The 23,642-nt window shown below is 37.3% G+C and overlaps 4 pseudogenes; 3 read left to right on the top strand and 1 right to left on the bottom strand.

Moving 5' to 3' along the window:
- Nucleotides 1-3,731: 3,731 nt before the first annotated feature.
- LOC120186794 lies at nucleotides 3,732-5,510 on the top strand (annotated as a pseudogene).
- A 5,728-nt stretch (nucleotides 5,511-11,238) lies between these two features.
- On the top strand, nucleotides 11,239-14,214 carry LOC120186737 (annotated as a pseudogene).
- Nucleotides 14,215-17,604: 3,390 nt separating this feature from the next.
- Nucleotides 17,605-18,637, top strand: LOC120186666 (annotated as a pseudogene).
- Nucleotides 18,638-19,150: 513 nt separating this feature from the next.
- On the bottom strand, nucleotides 19,151-23,364 carry LOC120186738 (annotated as a pseudogene).
- Between the last annotated feature and the right edge of the window lie 278 nt (nucleotides 23,365-23,642).

The raw sequence follows: 23,642 nt of genomic DNA on the forward strand, positions 1-23,642 counted from the left end.
GCCATTTTCCTACGGTGTCGGATAATGGTTTATATTATGATAATAGATGAAAAATAATAACTTTCAATAAAATAGAAACACGTGTCGATCCTAATAATTTTCATTAAAAATATCATTTTGATTAAAATAGGGCAAAGTAAACTAATGTTCCTCTAACTATAGGATACTATTTTATTAAGTCCATTGACTATTAAAAGTTATAAAATGATCCACCAACTATAGGGAGTTACTTTGTTGAGTCTATTGACTATTAAAAGTTATAAATGATCACTTGACTATTCATTATGTCCTAAACTCGTTCTTTTCTATTAAAAAATTAATGATCGTTTGAGTTGGACTATAATATGTTAACTGAGATATAACAGTCGTTTGAGATTATGAGATAAAATTTTATTATATTTCAGTCAGCAAGTTAACGTACAACTCAGACTACTATTAATTTTTTAAAGGAAAATGACGAGTTTAGAATATAATGAATAGTCGGATGACCATTTTGTAACTTTTAATAATCAAGGGACTCAACAAAACAACTCCCTATAGTTAGAGTATCATTTTGGAACTTTTAATAATCAAGATACTTCATAAAACAATATCTTATAACTGAGGGATCATTTGTGTATTTTACCCTTAAAATTATTACTTTAAAAGCTAAAGCGGTTAAGGATAGAAATAGTCGTTTAATCAAATATTAAAAGTTGTTTTTGATAATGTAGCAGTGCGATTAGGGATGTAAATTTAACTCAAATTCAATTAATTACGATATGATTTGATTTAGCAAGGTAGATTTAAAAAAAAGTTTAGGTTCGAGTCGGGTCATAATTTTTTTAATTGAGTATTTATTTTATACTGCAACAGATCAAGTCTGATATATACTCTAAAAATTTGGATCGGATTAAAGTCAAGTTTAAAATATATTTTTTATATCGGATGAAAGATATATATTTTTTAAATCGGATCAAATTCAGATGAATGATACCTACCTTCGATCATTAAACAACAAAACGTTGGCTATTGAATTAATGCGACTCACGATGTGTTAATTAATGAGATTAACCGGAAAAGATGGCTGCAGTGTCATCATCTTCCTTTAAATGATTCCGTTCCTTACAATAAGCTGCCGACGCCACCTTTCATTTTTCAGCACATAAAAAACAATTTAACTTTGGACCCATAACCGGCAACTTGTAATCAAAACTTTGGGCAGAGTGATTTAATTAAAAATACTCAAAATTGGGTTAATTACACAAATGATCCCTAGATTACATGGTATTACTTTATTAAAAGTTACAGAATGATCACCCGACTATTCATTATGTTTCAAACTCCTCGTTTTCCATTAAAAATAGAGGTTGTTTAAGCTGGATGTCAAAGTGATGAATGTGATGTGATAGTCATTCGAGATCCTATAACCAAACTTTATCATATCACAATCAACATGTTAACGTTCAGCTCAGAATATCGTCCGATTTTAATAAAAAATGACGAGTTTGAAACATAACGAATAATCGGGTAACCATTTTGTAACTTTTAATAGTAGAAACACTCAACAAAGCAACACTCTATAGTCGGATAATCATTTTGTAACTTTTAATAGTCTAGAGACTCAACAAATCAACACTCTATGGTCATAAGATAATTTTATAACTTTTAATAGTCGATGAACTTAATAAATTAGTATCATATAGTCGGGGGACCATTTGTATACTTTACCTGTTAAAATTTAACGATAATTTTTAAATATTTTGAAGGGATTAAAATATTTTAAGGGTCAAATGGCAATTTTACAAAATTTGGGGGTTGCTATGCTAATTAAACGGAGTCTATTGAAAAGCTTGGGAAGTAGCCCCAAGAACACGAGTAATCATTTTCTTAAAGACCCACCACGATTTTATCCCAAATAAAAGCTTGGAGATCAATGTGGACCCTTCGATTTAGGTTAAAGGTCTATTAAATTACATATAAAGGGAAGGCTTATTTGGCCATTAACAATAATAATGGCTCGTTTTAGATACAAGTTACAAAAAATTAAGATTTTATTTATATTTAAAATAAATACAATACATCTTATACAAATAAAATAATTAAGTTTAAAGAAAATAGTTTTTCGGGTAATTTACTTTTTTGGTTGCTCGATTTTGTTCATATTTCTCTTTTGATCAACTTTTTAAAATATAATTTTTGTCATCAAAATTTTGAATTGTTTTTGTTGTGATCATTCGATTGTGATTGTCTAATGCTGTTTAAATTTGTTTGGTAAACTCGAATAAAAAACCCTAAAATTTTCATTTCAAATCCAAATTTTTAGACTCACTTATTCATTGATATCAAAGTCTTTTTATTCCAAATTCCAATGATGAAGAGGTTGAAAAGGAAGAAAAATCATATATATCGATTCTACGATAATCAAACGATGAAAATGATAGATCAGAGAAAAATAAGACAGCTTTAATTTGAGTTTTGTCAATTACGAGGATGTTTCGATTTAAAAGCGACCATTGAGGATAAAATGGTAACATTTTAGGAATTTCAAAACCTTTTATATGAAAGTGATGTCGTTAGACGTTTAACAATCGAGTTATCAAAACATAAAAAAAATAAAAAAAATTAAGCGATGAAATAAAAGAAATTGAGTGACCAAAATAAAAATACAAACAAAGTTAAAAGTATAAAAAGTAGTTTACTCTAAATGTTTTAACCTGGTACTTTATTTAGAAAAGGAAACAAAAACTATGGGCTTTAATGACATAAGGACGGTATGAAATTGAATAATTAAGAAAATTATAAATCAAACTTTCATTTATTATTAATAATAAATACTATGATGAGATTATTATTAATAATTTAATCCCAATCTTTTGTCTTCCATATTATATAGGATAATATATATTTCATATAGATTAGTTAATTGTCTATTTTTTAATATTCTATTTGTAATTTTGATCTAATACGGCAGAGGTCTTACCCTCATTTATCCTGAAATACACCATTGTTTATATTTGGATATTACGAAAAGTATTTTATTTTTTAAATGTTTTAAATTCGTGTTGAATTTTATTTTAATTTATTAATTAAGGGTTGCCGTAATTTAATATTTTTTTTAGATAAACTACTTAAATAACCACTTAAATATAGGATTTATGTTGAAATGACCACTATTTTATTTGTCAAGTGTGATCGGTTAACTAATTAATTGCGTTCAATAAAATCACCTGCAATTAACGTTGGATGAAAATGACGACGTTATAGTTATTGGTAAAATTATACAGTTAGTCCTTAATGTTTATAGCTGACCCTTATTCTCATATGTAATTGGATAAAGGGAGATAGGATAGTAGGCTGCCCCCAATGCAGGTTGACAGTTCCGTATGAGACATCCGAATTATGAAATACCCTACTTAGGATTCGATCCCACGACCCCAAAATTAAGAGCCTTATGCTCTTTAGTCCTTAATGTTTATAGATTCTATTAATTTAATTTAATTTTTAATTTAATTAAAAAATTAAAGAAAAAATCCAAGTGTTAATCAGTGAAGAGTTTCACACTCTGTCGGTTGCCCTCGGAGGTCGCAGCCGATAACAGAAGCCGCGTGGCTTTCTCCTTCTGGTAAGTACCTAGTGCCCGCCATATTCTATCTCGAAACGCCTCTCCCGTATATATTACAAATGCAAAGAGAATTTACAGTGCTTCCACGGTCTTCCATTGTAGGGTAAGAGCTCATTCCGCCGCAAATCCCCGCTCATCAGCTCATAACCGCCGCCGGAAAACGGCTACTCCGAGAAGTGATCCTCATGCTTCCGTCACAATCCCCGAAATCCTCTTCTTCTCCATCGAAAACGACGAGCCCTGAATCGAACTCATTCGAGCGCAAAAACTCGTCGGGCTCTTTCCGTTCACAGAGTTCCTTCTTTTCCCTCAACAATAATCGCTTATGGCTACTTGTTTTGATCGTTTCACTGCAAATAATCCTCCTCCTCACGGCTCGTGCCATCCCTTTTTCCCACCGCCGAACCCGTTTCCCTTCCACCTTGTCCTACTCTGATCAACCTCTTCAAAATTCGTCTAATGTTTCATCCACCCATGACTTGAAATCCGCCGACATTTCGATTTCCGACGCCGTTTCGCCGCCCGAAAGGTGTTCGTCGGGACGATATTTGTTTACACCCTACCGGATTTTTTCAACCGAGAGTTGTTAGATAACTGTGCCGATTTAGACCCGTGGCATTCGCGTTGCGAGGCTTTGTCCAACGACGGATTCGGGAGGAAAGCTACCGGATTATCCGGGGTCGTACCGGAGGGTTTGGTTCCAGCTTGGTACTGGACCGACCAGTTCGCCATGGAAGTTATTTACCACAACCGTATTTTGAACCACGAGTGTCGTACGACGGAACCGGATTCTGCGACGGCGTTTTTCATACCGTTTTACGCGGGTCTCGCCGTCGGGAAGTACTTGTGGCTCGGGTATAGTTCGAGGGATCGTGATAGGTACTGCGAGATGTTATTGAAGTGGCTGCAGGATCAACCGTACTGGAACCATTCCGACGGCTGGGATCATTTCATGACGATGGGGCGTATCACGTGGGATTTCCGGCGGTCGAAGAACGAAGACTGGGGCTCCAGCTGTCTCTACATGCCGGGTTTGAGGAACATCACTCGTCTTTTGATCGAACGAAACCCTTGGGACTATTTCGATGTCGGCGTTCCGTACCCCACCGGATTCCACCCGAGATCGGATTCTGACGTTGTCCGATGGCAGGACTTCGTCCGCAACCGCCGCCGTGAAACCCTCTTTTGCTTCGCCGGAGCACCGCGTAGCACAATCAAGAACGATTTCAGAGCGTTGCTGCTCAGCCAATGCAACAACTCTTCGGGCACATGCCGAGCCGTTAATTGCGCCGGTATCCGCTGCTCCAACGGCACCTCTGTGATCCTCGAGACTTTTCTCGATTCCCATTTTTACTTGCAGCCGAGGGGCAACAGTTTCACCCGCCGCTCCGTCTTCGACTGCATGATTGCCGGATCGATCCCGGTGTTTTTCTGGCACCGAACAGCTTATCTTCAGTACCAATGGTTTCTTCCCAATGACCCAAAGTGCTACTCTGTTTTCATCCACCGCGACCTGGTGAAAAACGGGACATCGATCAAAACCGTACTCGAAAATTACAGCCGAGAAGAGGTTGATCAAATGAGGGAGAAAGTGATTCAATACATCCCCAAACTGGTGTATGCAAAACCCGAAAAGGGTTTGGAGAACACAAAGGATGCATTCGATGTCGCCGTTGATGGTGTGTTACAGAGAATCAAGGAGCAAGAGCGGCCAGGATTCAAGTGGAAACGATGATTTGCATTTTTCAGTCTAAGAATTATACACACGGAGCAATAAAATTTCGCAGAGTACGTAGATTTTTCACATGTTTTTGCAGGCGAGGGCATGATTATTTCTTCCCCTGACATTGTTGTATCTATATTTTTCTACACAATAATAACATACCATATATGATAATTTATGAATGAGAAGTTATATTAGAGATGTAAATTCTCGTCGCCGGCGATTATACGTCGGAGCTGCAGCCCTAGTGATTGTTGCCGGCGTTTTTATACGTAATGAGATGATAAGTTCAAGCCGCGCGTGGTCCTGAAATCATGGCTAGAAGATTGGAACAATCGACATATATGCAGATGGCACAATTTGTCTGACGCAGCCAGCACCGTTGAAGGCCCCAATTCCGACCAGCTGAAGATGGAAGTAAGGTATCACTTTTCAATTGGCCTATGACATAATTGGCATTTAGATCATATCCATTATTATATTTCTCCTCCGGTTGACTAATCCGGATAGATCCATATTGTATATATGATTTCGGTGGGTGAGTTTTTCAAATCAAATTTTTACATATATCAAATCTCGAATATAAAATTTTTATTTAAGTAATATCAAATTGTTTACCACTTAAGTTAACCTGTAGATCATATCCATTGTTGTCGCTTCTTCTTACTTTCATTGGCCTATGAGTATCATGTTGAGATTTGAGTAAAGTTCTGGTAGGTGATGGCTTTTTACATTAAAAAAATAAGAGTAATGGTAAGCTTCTCAGTGCATAAAAAAATAAAGGAAGATTCTTTAGTTATTTTTCTGAATCAGCAGTAGCGGTCTTACTTTTTTTGTGAGAAAATATACTGAAAACCTCGGACAAGGAAAAAAATATAGGGTTAAAATAATAAACGAGCATAAATGAACGATAGTAAATGAACATAAATGAACAAAGATAAAATTAATTGAGTTCATATTTGAGAATTTTGTTTTTGAATAATTCAAGGGTTTATATTTTCTTTAATTATTTTTATATTTTTTAATTGTGTTTAAAATTAATTAGATTTTAAAATATTAATGGGTTTGATGTTTATTAGGTCTTAGTATTTTAAACGGTTTTGGAGATTTGTAGAACATAAACGAATGGATTATCGAAAGATCACGAATGTAAATGAACGAACAACATTTTTTTCGTGTTTGTTTATTTAAATTAAACGAACATAAAATCTTGTTCATGTTCCTTCGTTTAATAAATAAACGAACATAAACGAATTTCCTGTCAAACGATTTAAGCTTAATCAGAGGCTTATTTAGGTATATTTTACACATCTTCGAAACACATAGATTGAATATTAATTTTTTAAGTGTTTAAATATAACGTCTTTAAATTTATTTTATTCCGATTATTCTTTTAAAATTTAATTCGTGTCTGGTTTTTTTTATCTGTTTCTGGTTTGTCCCAAAGCTGTCGGGCTTGGAATTATTAAAATCGAAAATTTTATAAAACTCATAACAATTTTTGTTAATCACAACCTAAAATATTAATATTTTCTTAAATATTTTCGGTTGAAACCTCTTTATAATATTTTTTTTGTTAGCAACCGAAAATTTTATCTTTTGGATAATATTTTTTTGTTTAATCTAAATATTAAAAATTAACATTTTAAATTAAATCCAATAAAAATATTATGATTTTTATAACATTTTCGATCACACTAATTTACTACCGTTCCTTAAATTTAAATTAGGATGCGATGGGATAAAACTATCCTATAGCTATATGTATGAATCAGTGAATGATTCCATGGATCACATCCGCAGGTGATTTGGGGTTCATCGACCGGGCTATGAGCCATCCCTATGAGTCCGTCACCAGTTTTGTAGCCTGGAAACCCTCTACTCGATCGGGACAGCCCGATAGGGTCCTTATATGCCAATAGGTCTCTTTATATTTATTTCCCAGTAGCTGCTCCCAGTAACCTAATACTACTGATTTGTACTCTAATTGTTTCCTTTATGGAGAAGGGTAAATTACACAATTCTTCGTTGAATATTTTATTCACCATATTTTTATTCGTTTTAATTTACTCATTGAACTTTCGAATAGTTTATGTTTTAATAATTCTAAATTATTTTACTTTTATTTTTATGTGATATGACATTTCTTATTATTATTTAATATAAAATAAAAACAGAAGGTGACTAAATGCCACCACCGATGATTACCGATCGCCATGGATGGTAGCCCTTCTATCCCAAATTTCATGAGCCATTTCATCTCGACCCGTTGGGTTTGAATCTGATGTTTGTTTCACCGAAAAATATCTCAAAACCCGTGAATATCAACTAAAACGTTTCGGCTTCATCACTTTATATCTCTAATTCGTGGACTTCTGAGCGAATTCTGACAAAATGAAGGTCGAATTCAAACTCACGATGTCGAGGAGAAGCGACCCATGAAATTTAGGACCGTACGAACACCATCTACGGCGGTGCCCGGTCACCTTCTGTTTTGATTTTTGTATTTTAAATTATTTTATATTAAATAATAATAAATATGTCACGTCATTTAAAATAATAAAAAAATAATTTATAGTGATGAAAACGGTAGCAATTTAAAAGTTTAGTGAATAGATAAAAAAATTAAAAGTCAATGAATAAAATAGAAGAATAAAATAGGAGAGATTGTAAAGTTAAGTGAGGAGTAACATAATTTATCCTTTGGAAAAATAAACGAAGTGTCGATTCCTTTTCAATTCAAGCGAAACAAACGTGCTACGCTTCCCACTTATGGTCTACCAAAATATGTCATTGCGGGGCACTTTTAATGGTGAGAATTCATAATGGCCCCAACCTTAAAAAGATCATACAATTAAAAACAATTGTAATTTTAAATAAATGTCGTAAAAAGTGAGTATTAAGTACATGTTTTGGGGATTTAAGCCGACAAATGGTCTCCCCCGATTGGTAGATTGAGTATTAAAGGACCTTTTTTAACATAATTGAGATTAGGAGGAGTAAACAAACTTGAGTTATTATGCCTGCAGGAAGTGTGGATAATGAAAGGCATTTGCATGTGTAGGGTAGTAGAGGGGGACAGTTAAAAGACGACAGAGACTTAGCTGGAGAAGCTAGGTAGGCTTGATAAAGGACATGAGCCGTCCTACGAGAACCTAGGGCTTTCAAGTAGACCCTCACATGTCCTTTACTTATCATTCTGTGTTTTCCCATGCAAACGGTTTGTGCAAATTTTTGTAGGTGTCGATGCCTCTTTAAATTAATTTTAGGGTTTATATAAAAAATAATTCATTAAATTAGATTTCGAAAAACATTTTGACGTGTAAAGTATTTAAAAAAAATATATATGTGTTTAACTTTTTTTTCGGTTATATTTTTATGAGTCTATTGTTATATTTTTTATTTTAATAATAAAAATATTATTTTTTAATAAAAATTAAATTATTTAAAAAAACCTTAAAATTTACTAAAATTATAAAAACCCTAAAAAAAATAAAAGTTTCTCATTTCAACCCATTACCAATCATCTCTGGTCATCATCATCGTCCCTGAACGATTAAGCTTTGATAATAATTACAATGTGGTTCGAATAATGGCAGCAATGTGACTTAGGAACATCGAAATGGGTCATAATAGATGAAGAACGACAACAATGACTTATAATTCGATGAACCTATGAATGCTTCTGTACGACAAACGGTGACAGCTTACGACAAAATGCCAATAGAAGTTTGATCGAAGGTCGACATCGGTACTGATGATAATGACGGTGATGGTCACAGTTGGCTAGTCGTGACTTTGGAAGGGGGAAAGGGGAGCGAGGCGCGCTGATTGTTGTCTTGGTTTCTTCTTACAAAAATCTTTTTTTTTTTTAAATAAATTATAAAATTACCAGAACGTGACACATGTCATTTAACGAGATTTTTAATTACATTTAACGAGGTTTTTAACTACATTTAACATCTAGGCATCTAAAAATATAACATTGGTAATATTAGACACCTATTTATTGTGAAAAAATCTCTATGTACTAAATTTTTTTTCGAGGTATAATTTAAACACTTAATTTTATTTTATTTTTGAATTTAATAAATTATTAATAATATGATAATGTTACATTTGGTGTTAATATATGAATCGAACGAATATTTTTTTAATTCCTTTCATATTATTTTTTATGAAAGTTAGAGATCCTTTATTGTTTTTAGTAGTCAATAAAGTTATTATTTTTTATGTCTTTTTAATTACTTAAATATTAATAAATTTATCTCATTATGATTACATATACCATCTTCATAAATAAGTCTGTATTTCCCATGAGAAATACAGAGCATCTTCCATTACAAATATTGATACCTCGGCGACCAAAATTCTATGCGCCGCCGTAAACTCGGAGTCGCCGCCCTCACACGACGCGGGGGCGCTTCAACCCTCTCCTTTCCCTGTCGTCAATTAAGAAGAAGAAGAAAAAACATATTAAATGGTCCGAGAAGACAATGTTCAGATACTCTTTTTTGTTCTGGGAGCCGCGTGTTGCAGTTGATGTACAAATCATGCATGACAGTTGACAATCCCTCTCACAACCTCGGTCCCCACCCCTTACTTTGTATTTATTCACAGAAAATTATATTTAGTCCCTGGATTTAGGTTTTCATCTCATTTTAGTCCTTAAATGTTTTTTCCACATTAATCCTGAACTTGAATTTTGGTCAGTTTAAATATTTATGATAGGACTATCTACGAATATGTCACATTGCAGGATATTGTATATATCATCAAAAGGATAAAAATAAAAATGTTACTAATTTTAAAAAAAAGTTTACTAAGTTTAAGAAAAAGATTTTTAATTAGTATAATCATCGATGTTCGATCTATTTGTCGATTAATTCATATGGTTTTATAAAGGCAGAGCGACCCTCCCAACGCAATTATTCCTTCTTAAACATCAAGATTTTAATCCCCATATGCTTAAGAGATATTTATTTATCTCACTAGAACAACTGATTATGGTAAATATAAAAATATAAGGGTAAACTATATGTTTTGTGCACGTACTATTAGTTTTGGTTCGTTTAGTACACAACCTTTAATTTTTTAAAAATATAAAACATTTAATTTTTGTTTCATTTTAGTTTCCCGTTAAAAATTTAACATTATTTTTTTGAAATAGAAAGTTTACGTATTTAAATGGATTAAAACTGATAATCAAATACTAAGTATAATTTAACCTTTTCTTGAATTTAGGTTTCAACTTTCCCTTTCAGAGATAAGTGGCAATCAAATATTCCAAGCACAAACATCCCAACGAAGAAGATAATAAGCACTCCATTGAAACACACCAAATTATCTAGTACCAACAACAACAGCCTAGTTCCCATGTAATGGTCTTCTTGTTCCTGTTCTGGTTTGTCTAAGCATTTTTCTCTCTCTCTGTCTCTCTGTGTGTTTCTTGTTCATGATGGGGTGACACGAAAGGAGATGGTACCCAAAAGCAAACACCGCAACAACAGTTGTCGTCTTCTCCAAGAGAGTCGTTCGAGGAATCCTCGGAATCGAAGCAACAGAAGCATCTACAACAGCAGGCGTCATCGGGTGGTGGTGTTGTGGTCACGGCTACGGACCACACCTTTCATTCCGCGCCTTATATGTACCTTTCTACGTTTGAACAACAGCAGTTCGAGTCTGGAAATCGAATCCCAAGAGCAGCGATATAACAGTGGTGGTTGTGGTGTTAGTGCCGGACAATGGAAACTAATTGGCGCCGAATCAAGTCCATCGCAGACTCAACACGTGTCCTAGTACCAACAACAACAGCCTAGTTCCCATGTAATGGTCTTCTTGTTCCTGTTCTGGTTTTTGTCTAAGCATTTCTTCTCTCTCTCTCTGTCTCTCTGTGTGTTTCTTGTTCATGATGGGTGACACGAAAGGAGATGGTACCCAAAAGCAAACACCGCAACAACAGTTGTCGTCTTCTCCAAGAGAGTCGTTCGAGGAATCCTCGGAATCGAAGCAACAGAAGCATCTACAACAGCAGGCGTCATCGGGTGGTGGTGTTGTGGTCACGGCTACTGGACCACCACCTTTCATATCCGCGCCTTTATTACCTTCTTCTACGTTTGAACAACAGCAGTTCGAGTCTGGAAATCTGAATCCCAAGAGACAGCGATATAACAGTGGTGGTTGTGTGTTAGTGCCGGACAATGGAAACTAATTGGCGCCGAATCAAGTCCATCGCAGACTCAACCACGTGTCGCCGCCTGTTCATCATCCGACACCGCTTCTCCACGCGCAGTCCTCTCCCTTCCAAGACTCAGGTGGCCAAGAAACGAGCAAGCCGGAAGGGGATCAGCAGTTTCATCATCAGTTCAGGAAGGGGAATACGTGAGTCCCGTTTGGAAACCGTATGAAATGTTGTGGTTAGCTAGGGCTTGGAGGGTTCAGTATCTCGGCGGTGGGTCGGATGCTTCTGGTTCTTCTTCGAGAGTCGATGTTGCAGTACAACAAACGAGGGGAAAAACCAGGGCTGATAAAGATAAGGAAGTGGCTGAGTTTCTGAACAAACATGGAAAGTGTACGAATGGGAAAGAGGAGGTGAAAAGAACAAGTCGGTAAAAGTTACTTCAGACTTTCACCTTACGAGAGGAAACTCCATCGATTACCAGCTTCTTTCGATGAAGAAGTCTTCGAGGAGTTGTCTCAGTTCATGGGACCTCGCATGAGAGCTTCACCGGCGATGATGCTCGAGGCTTCAGAGCTTTGCCTATGCCCCCTCCTTTCAAAGAACTTCCTCTCTGGTAAGTGAAAACCATCTTTTCTTCTACTTATGAAGCATGGAGTTGGTGTTATAATGTTTGGTTTTTTTTCCCAGTGAGGACGAAACAGCTGATGTCGGCGACGAATCTGTTAGGGTTCGACACTTCGCTAGTCGACGTTGGTGTTGGCGGCTATCATTCTTCTTCTTCATCTCGAAGGAGCTCGTAGGATTGGGAAGATAAGAATGACATGGGAGGAGTCGGTGAATTTATGGGCAGAAGAAGGTGAGCATCATAGAGGAAGAGTTAGTCTTCAAGGTTCGAGCTTTTTGAACACCGATGAACTCACTTTCTTCGATGAAGGATGGTTGCTTGTACAATCGAAGCCTTCGAAGATGGTCCGTTAAAAGGTTTCTCCGTCGATAGATTCCTCGACGGGCAGCAAGTTAAAGTCTTTGGCAGAAGAAAGCCATTTCCAGCTCATCTTCTACTTCTGGTACAAAATACGTTATTTTTCTGAAAATCTACAGCATTTTCCAGTATCTTAAAGTCACCCTCTTTAATGATACCAGGTTCATTGAAAGACCTCAGCCTCCTTTCGTTGAACCCTTTATCAGATGTAAGTCCCAATTGAAATTTATGCTATTTCAAAATTGAGGAAACATGCATGCGTCGATAAGATTATGTTTTGTTTGCTACTTGTTGTCACACAGCAATGCCTCCGATGGAGTTACAAGACCCTACGGAAATACTACGTGGCATGCCTTCGAGTTCCTCCTCCGACGTTGCCGAGCTTGGTCGAGCTTTTCTTGGCATTTGCAAGAGCCACGCCGGAGGAATATCGGTTTCCGTTGAGAGAGATGTTATCGAGATTTACCACCTGGTAAAGAAGCTCTATTTACTGCTTCTAATGAACTGTTGGATTGTAGGCTATCGTGTATGATTTGTTGGGGCCGATTATCCGCACGAACCCTAGTCTCAGTGCTGCTATACCACAGGCAGGGACTCTTATATTGGCCTTTGGGATGATTGCATCAATAGGGTTGTCTCAAAATTTTGTTCGGTCGAAATTGTTGTTATCCGGAAACCGGCTTCACCATCAACCGATCAGCCATTGCAGGATCAATGGCCGAATGTAACAGGTTTTGTTAAAATTATTGCTTGTGGAGGGGGAGGAGATTGATCATGAGGAAGGTCAGCTTGACCCATCATCATCAATTGTGGAGAAATTTTTATGGACTTACATGGATCTTCCCTACGTACTAGGCTATTATGCTGTAGGTACATGGTAACCTTTTGCGCATTGATACGATCACAAGATCGGATTATGTTGACGGATTTATATTCGGTGGATCTATCATCCTCGTCCGAGAGACTAAAGGCCCTCGTGCCTTGTTGGAGGATAGCAGGCCTGTTGCCTTTGCTGGCCGATCGATGCTTGAACAACCTCCGTAATGTTGGCTCGTACAAGCAATTCACGTTCAGCGATTTCGAAAGGATCGATTTGGGGAACGGAAACATTGTCGAGATGACACCGAACACGGTGGTAAGATCGTTCTCGACCAAGAAAAAATGGACGGCGGTGAAAGACATATACGATCACATGTTGGATCATAGAATCCCCACGTTGAATTCATTTGTCGGGCATACGAGAGGATTCTACATTGGCGTTTAAGCCCAGAGGGTGCAAATTCAAGCCGCTAAACTGTGACCAACTTGTGGAAGCCCTCAAGTACGTGACCAAAGCATTGGTAGCTTTACACGACTTGAGCTTCATGCATCGAGACCTGTGCTGGGACAAAGTGCTGAGACGGATCGACAGCGAGAACGAATGGTTCATTGGCGGGTTTGACGAAGCGGTCAGTGCACCGCAAATATACCCACACCCGGTTGCGGTCGTCGACGCGTGCGGGAGGTACCCGCCTGAGATGGGACGAGGATTACATGGGGTGAAAGTAGACGTGTGGGGAGTAGGCCACTTGGTCAAGTCCTGTGGGCTAACGAATTTGCCCAAGATGCTGCGAGAGTTGCAAAATAGATGCTTGGATCAGAACCCTGAGCAAAGGCCGACCGCAGCCGATTGTTACCACCACTTGTTGCAGTTGCAGTCAGCTTCATCCAGTGCAACGTACTGAATCGAACACCCTCTGATCAAACAATCTTTACACTTACTAGTTCCCTAAGAACATTTTTTATGTAGGACAGCAATTAATTAATGATGTAGGGTTTTAGGTATTTTTAATGTTTCAGGAGGGAGTGTCTGTCTGTCTTCTGCCTTACTGGTAATTCTGTCTGGCATTTTGGCAGAGAAATGGCGGCTGGCTGCCATCCATACAGTCCTTTGTTATCAAATCAAGTTAAAGTTTGTGTACTTGCTATCATGTGCTACTTTGTTTTTAAGGATATCATCAACACTCATATACATACATACACATATTTATACATACATGCATTTATACGTCATAAACTTACTTGTTGGATGGATGATGCTCATCTGTTAACGTAATTGAAGTGTGACGACGCAGAAGCTGGTTTTAAGACCTTAGAAACTCAAATACTGAGTTGCATAGATACACACATATATATATATACATACTAGAGTTTTCGTGCTTGTATGTCGTCCGTCTCCATTGATGTTACATTGGCATGGGTTCCTAAGGGCAAAGTGCCTTCCACATGGGGCCATTGTGTCTTCCATTACAACTGCACTCAGCTCTGATCTTCAACATTGCTATCATAACTTGTTTATGATCTTTGCAGTAACACGGACCAACTATCGAGCATTATGGATCTGGTTTTATACAATCGGTATCACTTTATAGACCAATAACTTGTGAGCAAGACTCAACTTGAAAAATTGATTTGTTTCAATTTCAAATTATTCAAGTCAACTCGAATTTTTAATTTGATTTTCGAGTTTGATTCGAGTTCAAATTTTTCCAACTCGAAAAACCGAATTTTAAAACGATATCGTTTTGATATTTAAGTTTAAATGCTTAAACTACGTCGTTTAGCCCTTATTTTGTTAAGTCTGTTTTTTCACCCTGGGCTAGAAGCACGCGTATCCTCCACCTCCAAGCTCAAACCAAAATCAAAATCCTTAGCAGCAGGCGCAACCTCACAACAAAATTCCCAAATCAAATATGTTTGATTCTGATTTCCTTTTCCATCTTTACCGTACATCTCTCTCATACCCAAGTTATGCCTTGTTGGTGGTCAGCTTAGAGTTTTGAGCTTATTCTGCTAAGGATTTCAACTGAGAAGAAATCGGGAAATCATCCGTCTTCAACTTTCCAGCTGGAATTCAGGTACTTTTTATCTCATAAATTTCTAGGATATTTGAAAACTTTAATCTTTTTCCAGTTGTGGGATTATTGGTTTGTTTTTATTTCCCGGATCTCATTGTGGTATACGCTTTGAGAGCTGTCTCTGGGTGTGCCAAGATATTATTCAAGCTTGCTTCTTTCGGTCACTTGTTGAACTTCAGGAACACATTTTCTGGATTTTATTGTCTTCTTTTTTTAGAAATTTTGATTTGAGAACACCATCTTAGACCACTTTATTACTGGGTTCTACTTAGATTTGGGATTTTGGTACTCTATTATAGATTACTGAAACCTATAAGATTGTCTTTCCTCTGCCATTTTACCTAGAATTGATCCTTGTAGTGAAAAGAACGTTATTTTAGCTTTCATTTCCATTTTGAAATTCTTGTTGCATGTTTTTGCTTCTATATATTTGCAGAGGACCGAGTTTGCACTTGAAACCTTGAATTGTTGGTGCTAAATAATTTTTTTAATCATTTTATGATGTTGGATTTTCTAAATTCTACTGTAGATTTGTTCGATTTAGTTATTAATATATATCGGGGTATTCTTTTTCTTACTTCCGCTGTCTTTGGTTTTGCTCGGCATGACTTGGATAAGAAGGGGCTTTTAACGAGCCCCGGTTTTAATGAAAAAAATATTTTTTATGGAAAAACTTGAGTAATTCGACTCGAAAAAATTTCAAGTCAACTCCGAGTTGTAAAATAGGACACGTCAACTCGATAACTCGAATTTTTTTTATTTGACTCGACTCGACTCGATTGAACGCTCAACCTTATCATTACTAATAATATGAATGACTTTGGGGATCAACACATCGATATTATATTATCTTCTTGAAACGAAGTCTCCTGCCATTCGTCTTCTTCTTATAAACCTAAGAGAATCTCAAAACACGAGCCCAGATCCTCGTATCAGAGAACAATCATGGGATCATCTCGAATCACAAGTGGTTGAAACACTCTTTGAGCCCTGTCCTATAATGGAACACTTAAAGGTTGGGTGTTGCTTGAATGTGGGGGTACACGATGAAAGACACTTTTGTATTGTAGCAACTTTGTTGGGCAGCTTATTTATTGGAACGCACCCCTCTCATTCTTAAAGGAATCCTCGTAAAAAGTTGCCCCCTAGGCTTATTTTTTAAGGTATCTTTGCATAATTATTATAGATTTTAGGCTACAAACTAATGAAAATATTTTATAAAAGTTAATTTAATAATAGTTATTCGTAGAATGATGGAAAAAACTATTTTTTTGGGTACAATCATTGATATCTGATCTATTGATCGATTAATATGGATCGAATATTATAGAGAAAAAGATGATATTTCAAACTTAATTTATTCCATTCGCAATTATCGGGATGAAAAAAAATTCTATATGAATAGAACCCTTTGAATGATTTGGGGACTATCAAATCGGGTTTCTGAATCCACTTTGGGCTAAGAATCCACTTTTACAAAGTCTCTAGGTTCTTTGTTCTCTTTGTGTTGTTACTTATTTTGGTGGCCAGGAGTAGCCACGCTCGTGTTTGCATTTTCGCACGATAGTTTGACCTGGGTGGCTCGGAGTAGCCACTTTGATGTTAAAGCTTTCGCAATTCAAGCCTTAAGGGTTTAGTTCCAACCTTTGTGAGTTTGCATGCTCACTAGGCTGGGTAAAGCTTACTTAGTCGCAAGAAGATCGAGAAGCGTCAAGAAGCGTCTAAGGTAGCACGACCCGTCAGACATTGACTATGATATTCCGACGGTTTGAGGCGTCGAAGTTCTGAGGGCGTGTAGTATTAGTTTAAGAGTTTTTTTTGATTAATCTGAGGTAAATATGTACTATATGTTCAAAGATAATATTTAATTATTTGACATTGAACATTTGCATCCTGTCATTCTTGGTGCTCGAACCCAGACCTCGAAAATAACAACGATTTCTTTACTATCGAGTTCGTTTGGTTTCATGCTATTAGTTTAAGAGAAAGTCAACCATGAAAGAGCCGAAATGAAGCTTCCTTCCAACTTCCCTATGTGCTGTCCCGAAATGTCAACTACGTCTACTTGCATGGATTTCCAATTATAAAATGGAAACTTGTTTGACAAACATGGCCATTCTACTGATATACCATGAACACAGCTTCTTGGCCAAGCAATATCTCTTATTTAGTTATTTATATTCATAATTTGGTCATAATATAGAGGTGAAACACCAAACGTTGAAAACCAGAGCAAAATAAACGCGTCCAACTACTCTGCTAATGTCGGATCAAACAAAAGGAACCCCTCCTTCGAATGATCCCTACAAGTTACTCGAAATCAGTCTTAACCCCGATGGTTCGCTTAAGCGCAACCCAAATCGGTTTTCCAACACGCCGGCCACACCCGATCAGGATCAACCTGTCCCGGTTCTCTCCAAAGACATCACTATCAACCAGTCAAAAAGCACATGGGCTCGCATATTCTTGCCCCGGCAGCAGCTGCTTGGTACTTCAAACAAGTTGCCCGTCATAGTTTACTTCCACGGGGGAGGATTTATCCAGTGTAGCGTGTCGACGACAGGTTTCCATGTTTTTTGCTCGAATATGGCGTTGCAGCTCCGAGCCATCGTTGTGTCCGTTGACTATCGTCTCGCTCCCGAGCATCGGCTTCCGGCGGCTTACGATGATTCCGTTGAAGCATTGTATTGGATCAAAACGACGCAAGAAGAATGGTTGAAACAATACATGGATTTCAACACTTGTTCTCTTATGGGGACTAGTTCAGGTGGTAATATTGTGTACCATGCCGGTATACGTGCAGCAGTAGAAGCAGCCGATGAGCTTGAACCCTTGAAGATCCGAGGGCTAATTTTGCACCAACCGTTCTTTTGATTCCGAGTTAAGGTTGGTCAACGATCCCGTATTGCCACCAGGAGTGAGCGACCTGTCATGGGAATTGGCATTGCCGATTGGTGCTGACCGTGATCACGAGTATTGTAATCCAACATCCGGCAAGGGGCCAACGCTTTTGGAAAACCTTGCTTCCATAGGATGGAGGGTGTTGGTGACTGGCTGCGATGGCGATCCTTTAATCGATCGTCAGGTCGGACTAGTCAAGTTGATGGAAGAAAAGGGTGTAAAGGTAGTTAGCCATTTTCGTGCCGGCGAGCATCACGGAGTGGATGTTTCACAGCCTGCTAAGGCTGAGGCACTGTTCTTGGTCTTAAAAGATTTTATTTCATCTGCTTCCTAGGCTACACTTGGAGATGTAAACAATAAGTTTCAGTACTTGTTAAGGAATGGTGTAGGCCTTGTCCGGATATATTCCGTTCCGATTTGTTCTGATAAATTCCGAATCGAATAAATGCAGATAATAAATTAACTATATGCTTTATTAGTTATTTCTTCAAATATTTCACATAAACTACGTAATGCTTATGAGCATACCTATCAATGGTTTCAATGCCACTTGTAGCATCCATGTCATGTTTAGAAGCATCTGGTTCAAACTGTTCGATATAGACTCGAACGGTGGCACCAGCTGAGCCGGTTCCCTGTATGTATATGGAATCAGTCATACCAGAATGAGTAAAGAGTGTATGAGCATGTACCGATGAACGGAATATAATCCTTGAACCATCGGTGAAAACAAATCGAACACTTTGCTTCGAGGCCACACTCCCATCCACCTGAAAAGCAGACACAAGTAAACATTAGAATCACAAAGTATAGGACTTTTAAGTGTTCGGCAGTATGTCGGAGATCAGATTTCAAGCAAAGACTATGGAACTTGTAGAGTGCTAATACTTGTAGGATCAGTATATGAGAAATCATCAGCAAATTGAAGGGCATAATTTCCTACAATGCGGAATTTTAAACTGTCAAACAGAAGCAAATTACCGAGATGACGGTTGCCGATGCAGGAGCTAGAAGGTTTGATCGCAAACTTACCATACTTCTCACCGGCCTTACTCTTCGAGGCCAGATCTCTAAGGTATTCAATCATTTTATTTGCACCTTCAGATGCACATTCCTGAACAGAGACATTAATTAGAGAATATATACATTCTCCAAGAGCAAAGAATTCCCGAGTTGAACCGAGTTAGAAACAATAAACTCATGAAATCTTGTTCCGTAAGGGAGCTATCATGCTTACTTCATAATCATATCTGGAGAAGAAATTTCTTCCATAAGTTGCCCAGTGTTGTTTGACAACATCAGAGACGGACACCAATTTCTCCCCCGGTTTCTTATCTTTGTTTCGATACGCGATAATTGAGAGCCATGCTAATACAGCCCTGCCATCCAAAAGCATCATGAATGAGGAACCGTTTCCATAAAACGCAAGTAGTTTGAAGAACTTACCCTTAGGAAACAATCGCTTTCCCCCCAACCGCCCCCACCCCCCGCGGGAAATTTTCGTCCTTCCCTGTTTTCTTAGGTTATTAGAACACGTAAGTTGAGAATAGTGCTTACCTCAAAAAAAGTAAGTCCCAATTTTTTGGCAGCTCTATCAAGAGCACCGCTGGTCGGCATGGATCGAACAAAACCCTGAAAGTGTGAGAAAAGAGTATCATTGGTTTAGAAAACATGAAAAGAAAAGCTGCAAGAATTTCGTACCTTAGGACCACCCTGGAAGTATGTTGTCTCTTGTGCATTTGCAGCAATAATCGCAACGGAGTCTGAAGGAGTAACAATAAACTTTCTACCTAGAATCATGTTTCTGTCGCCGTGCCCCGAGTGAAGAGAAAACAACTTGATTGTGATTAAATTATAAGAGTATCAACTCTACCTTTTCTAATGAAATACAATCAACTTTTGTTCAACAAGTTTGGAGTAGGCTCGATAATGAGAATATATGATAAAATACACATCTACAACAGAATCAAACAGAAGTTGTAAGTTAAGGTCCTTCGTAATGCCAAATCACACGCCAAAAAAAAAAATTTACGATTTCTTTACCATCACTTGCTGCTCCAAAATCAGGTCCATCCCCACTATACATGGTATTGACCAAATCCTTTGCATACCTGTTTTGTCATACAGGTTAGAAAGTGGTACAATTTAATTGTGGAAATGGAATCCACATTTTTAGCACATAGCAACTAGTGACTATCTTACGTAAGATTAGGATCCGGATGATCATGTCCAAAATCCTCAAGAGGCACTCCATTCGATATAGAATCCTACATGACATGGCTTACAAGTTCATTAACAATTAGGTCAAATAGTATTTTTCAGATGTTTGACATGCATTGCATACCAGGTGGTCCCCAACCTTGTCGACAAATATGGGTTTTGCATAAGTACCAGTAACAGCATGCATGGCATCGAATGCAAACCTAAAAAGCAACACCCAACACAGTAAAAAATTAGTTACTGTATCTTACGTTTTTCAAGCATATTCGAATGGAAGATCCATTTAAAAAATGAGTTGATTGTGATGAAATTTGTTAGGAATGTTATAGGGATACTATGACATGTATCTGAACTTTTTCATGGCCATTTCTAGCATGTTCTACTTCATGGCAGGCAACAATGTCGGAGTTAAACAAATACCAAACAAGCTAGGAGCAACCTAATACAGCCGACAGCGACACCCGTTCCTGCTTAGGCAAGGGCAGAAGTTATACCTGAAGTTTGATCTCGTGAGAAAACTTTTGATCACCTGGAAATCTAACACACTCTGCGTATAACCCCATAGTATCAACGATACAAACGCATGAAGTTTCATCCAAAATTATAAGATGACGTGGTCAATTTTTTCTCTCACCTCCAATAATTCCAAATAGTCAAGCACTGGATCTATAACCTCAACAGTGAAGTTTCCATAGTTGGTAACTCCAGTGTGAGAAATGTCGACGTCAGGAATCTCAGCCATTTTAATCTCAGAAATCTGCACAGCATTTCCATTCTCAGATATCAAGCAGCCATTCGCTCACACGTGAAAAAAAAGGGAAAAACAACAGCAGCAACACACTCCCTCTCTCTTCAGTTGAACACAAACAGATGAAATATCCGACCAAAACAAAACGACCATTGACAGAAATGCAAGAGTGATTGTGTGAAACTAAGGTCATAACTGACTCCAATATTAAGGTAATCGCAAATCTAAAAATGTAGTATAATATATATAATACATAACATTGACATGCAGTACTTACAGAAAGAGTATTCCCATATATCTTGTCGGTGATGGATTCAGGTGCAGGTTGCCCACAGTTGTAATTAAACTATAAAACAAGTAGACGAACACAATGGAAGTTAAAAGTCAAGGCTATACACTGAAGTCGAAAGTAATGTAGAAGTGTCATATTTCATTAAATGGAAAATAGATATCATAATTTAACCAGATATGTTGCCTAAGGTGCATTAGGAATAAACCTTGATACCTCCGTCATATTCAAGGCCTCTTGGATTATGGCTTGCGCTCATAATAAATCCATCATTGGCCTAAAGGGGGAAAATTTGTTTAACTAAGAGATAAAAATACATAAATTGGGAAAACATTGATACCATTCAAAATGAAAGGAAGCATGCTTGCCTTCCTCTTTCTAATTACAGCAGAAACAGCTGGTGTGGACATGATACCGTCCTTGCAATGTCAAGCGATCAAAATAAGACAGATACCACTGGACAGCGTATTATCGGGAGCAGCAAATGTAATTACATGGCTCCCAAAGTGTAATTATTCGATAACCTCCCCCCCCCCCAAAAAAAAAAAAGGGATGATTACATTTTCTGAAGAAAATAAACAGCATGTTGACAGCAGGGGAAAGTTATATCAGTCCGGTGTGATTTTGTAAAAGGCGTACGCCCCACCCTTCATTTAGTTATATCCCTTAATAAAATTCATTAATGCCTAAACAACAAAAGCTGGGAAAGACAACTCAAGGCATATTTCAAGTTTCATCACTCGTCCCTAGAACAATGGTGACACTAATGACAGAACTCTCACCTGCCAACCAAGATTTTTCCAACTCCATTTCCAGCTGCAATTTTTATAATTATTTGCAGTCCGAATTCAAACACTACAAGAAGTCAGTCAAAGAGGCTAATGTTTTTTTTAAGTACATACTTGTGTGTATGTTCTGTTCCAGATTGTCTTAACTATGCACTGATAATCGAGAATCTGCTCGGAAAGTGACCTGCGAAGCTTCGCGGTTAAAGTACCGACCATCACCTCCTAATACCAAAACCCCATTCTTGTAATTCTCAGGTGGTAATGAATTAAACGACTGCAGACACACGAGTTCAGTACATAAATACCTTTAAACACCAAAACAAATCTAATGAATGCCAAAAGAAGAAACATAGAAAAAATTCAAACCTGGATCCAATTTGAAAGGGAGTTCTCTTCCATAAAAACTTTAATCTGCAACAAATGGAACTTTCTGTTTAGCGATTGAATCCCAACCCAATTTCAATATTCATCAAACAAAAATGAAACGTCTGCAAATGCAATAAAAATCCACCTTCTTCCTAAGTCCACTTGTTCCAGTCTTCTGCCCTTCAATCGGTTTGGTGGGAACTGAAGTTATCTGTTGAAGAAAACCCAACACTAAGACTTCAATAACCAAAATAATTTTAAAAACAATAATAAAAAATGCAGAAAGACAATGATAAAAATGCAACCTTGATGCCTTCAGGCTCAGCAATGGTGGTGGATGAAGAAGAAACTTCGATGGAAAAAGAACGAGGGTGTGAAACAGAAAAAGAGCTGTTTTTTAGAGGGAAGCCATGGGTATATAGATTAGAGAAAGAAGAAGAAGGAATCGAAATGGCATTTGATGATCATTTCGATGATCTAAAAGCCGAAGAAAACGTGCCTTCAAGTCTCAAAGAATTGCAACAAGAAGCCATTGCTAAGCTAACCCTTTTCTTCAAAGAATGAATGAATCAATGGGAAAATGAGAGCTTGTTCGGTCTGGTTTTATATAGATTTGAGTGGAACATTGAACGTGGAGAGAAAATAGGAAAAATTCTAAGCTGAGAGTTTGACAGAGTAAGCAGCTCCCATTGCCTTCTTTGGCTATCAATTTAGAGAATCGATGGATGCAAACAAAGTGCCACTGCCGGAGCCAGTGGTAGTGCCACGTGTACGTTGGAAAGCTCTGGATTCGATGGATTTAAAATATGTGTTAACTGTATGATTCATTATCTATGATTGTGTTTTTGTTTAGTTTTTTTTATTGATTTTTAAAAATATAATATATATTCATTTCGTTTAGTTAATTGTTGTTAACTATTTTGGTATAATTATGTATTTGATT

The sequence above is a fragment of the Hibiscus syriacus genome, unplaced genomic scaffold (assembly GCF_006381635.1).
Source record: "Hibiscus syriacus cultivar Baekdansim isolate YM2019G1 unplaced genomic scaffold, ASM638163v2 tig00113719_pilon, whole genome shotgun sequence".
NCBI lineage: Eukaryota > Viridiplantae > Streptophyta > Magnoliopsida > Malvales > Malvaceae > Hibiscus > Hibiscus syriacus.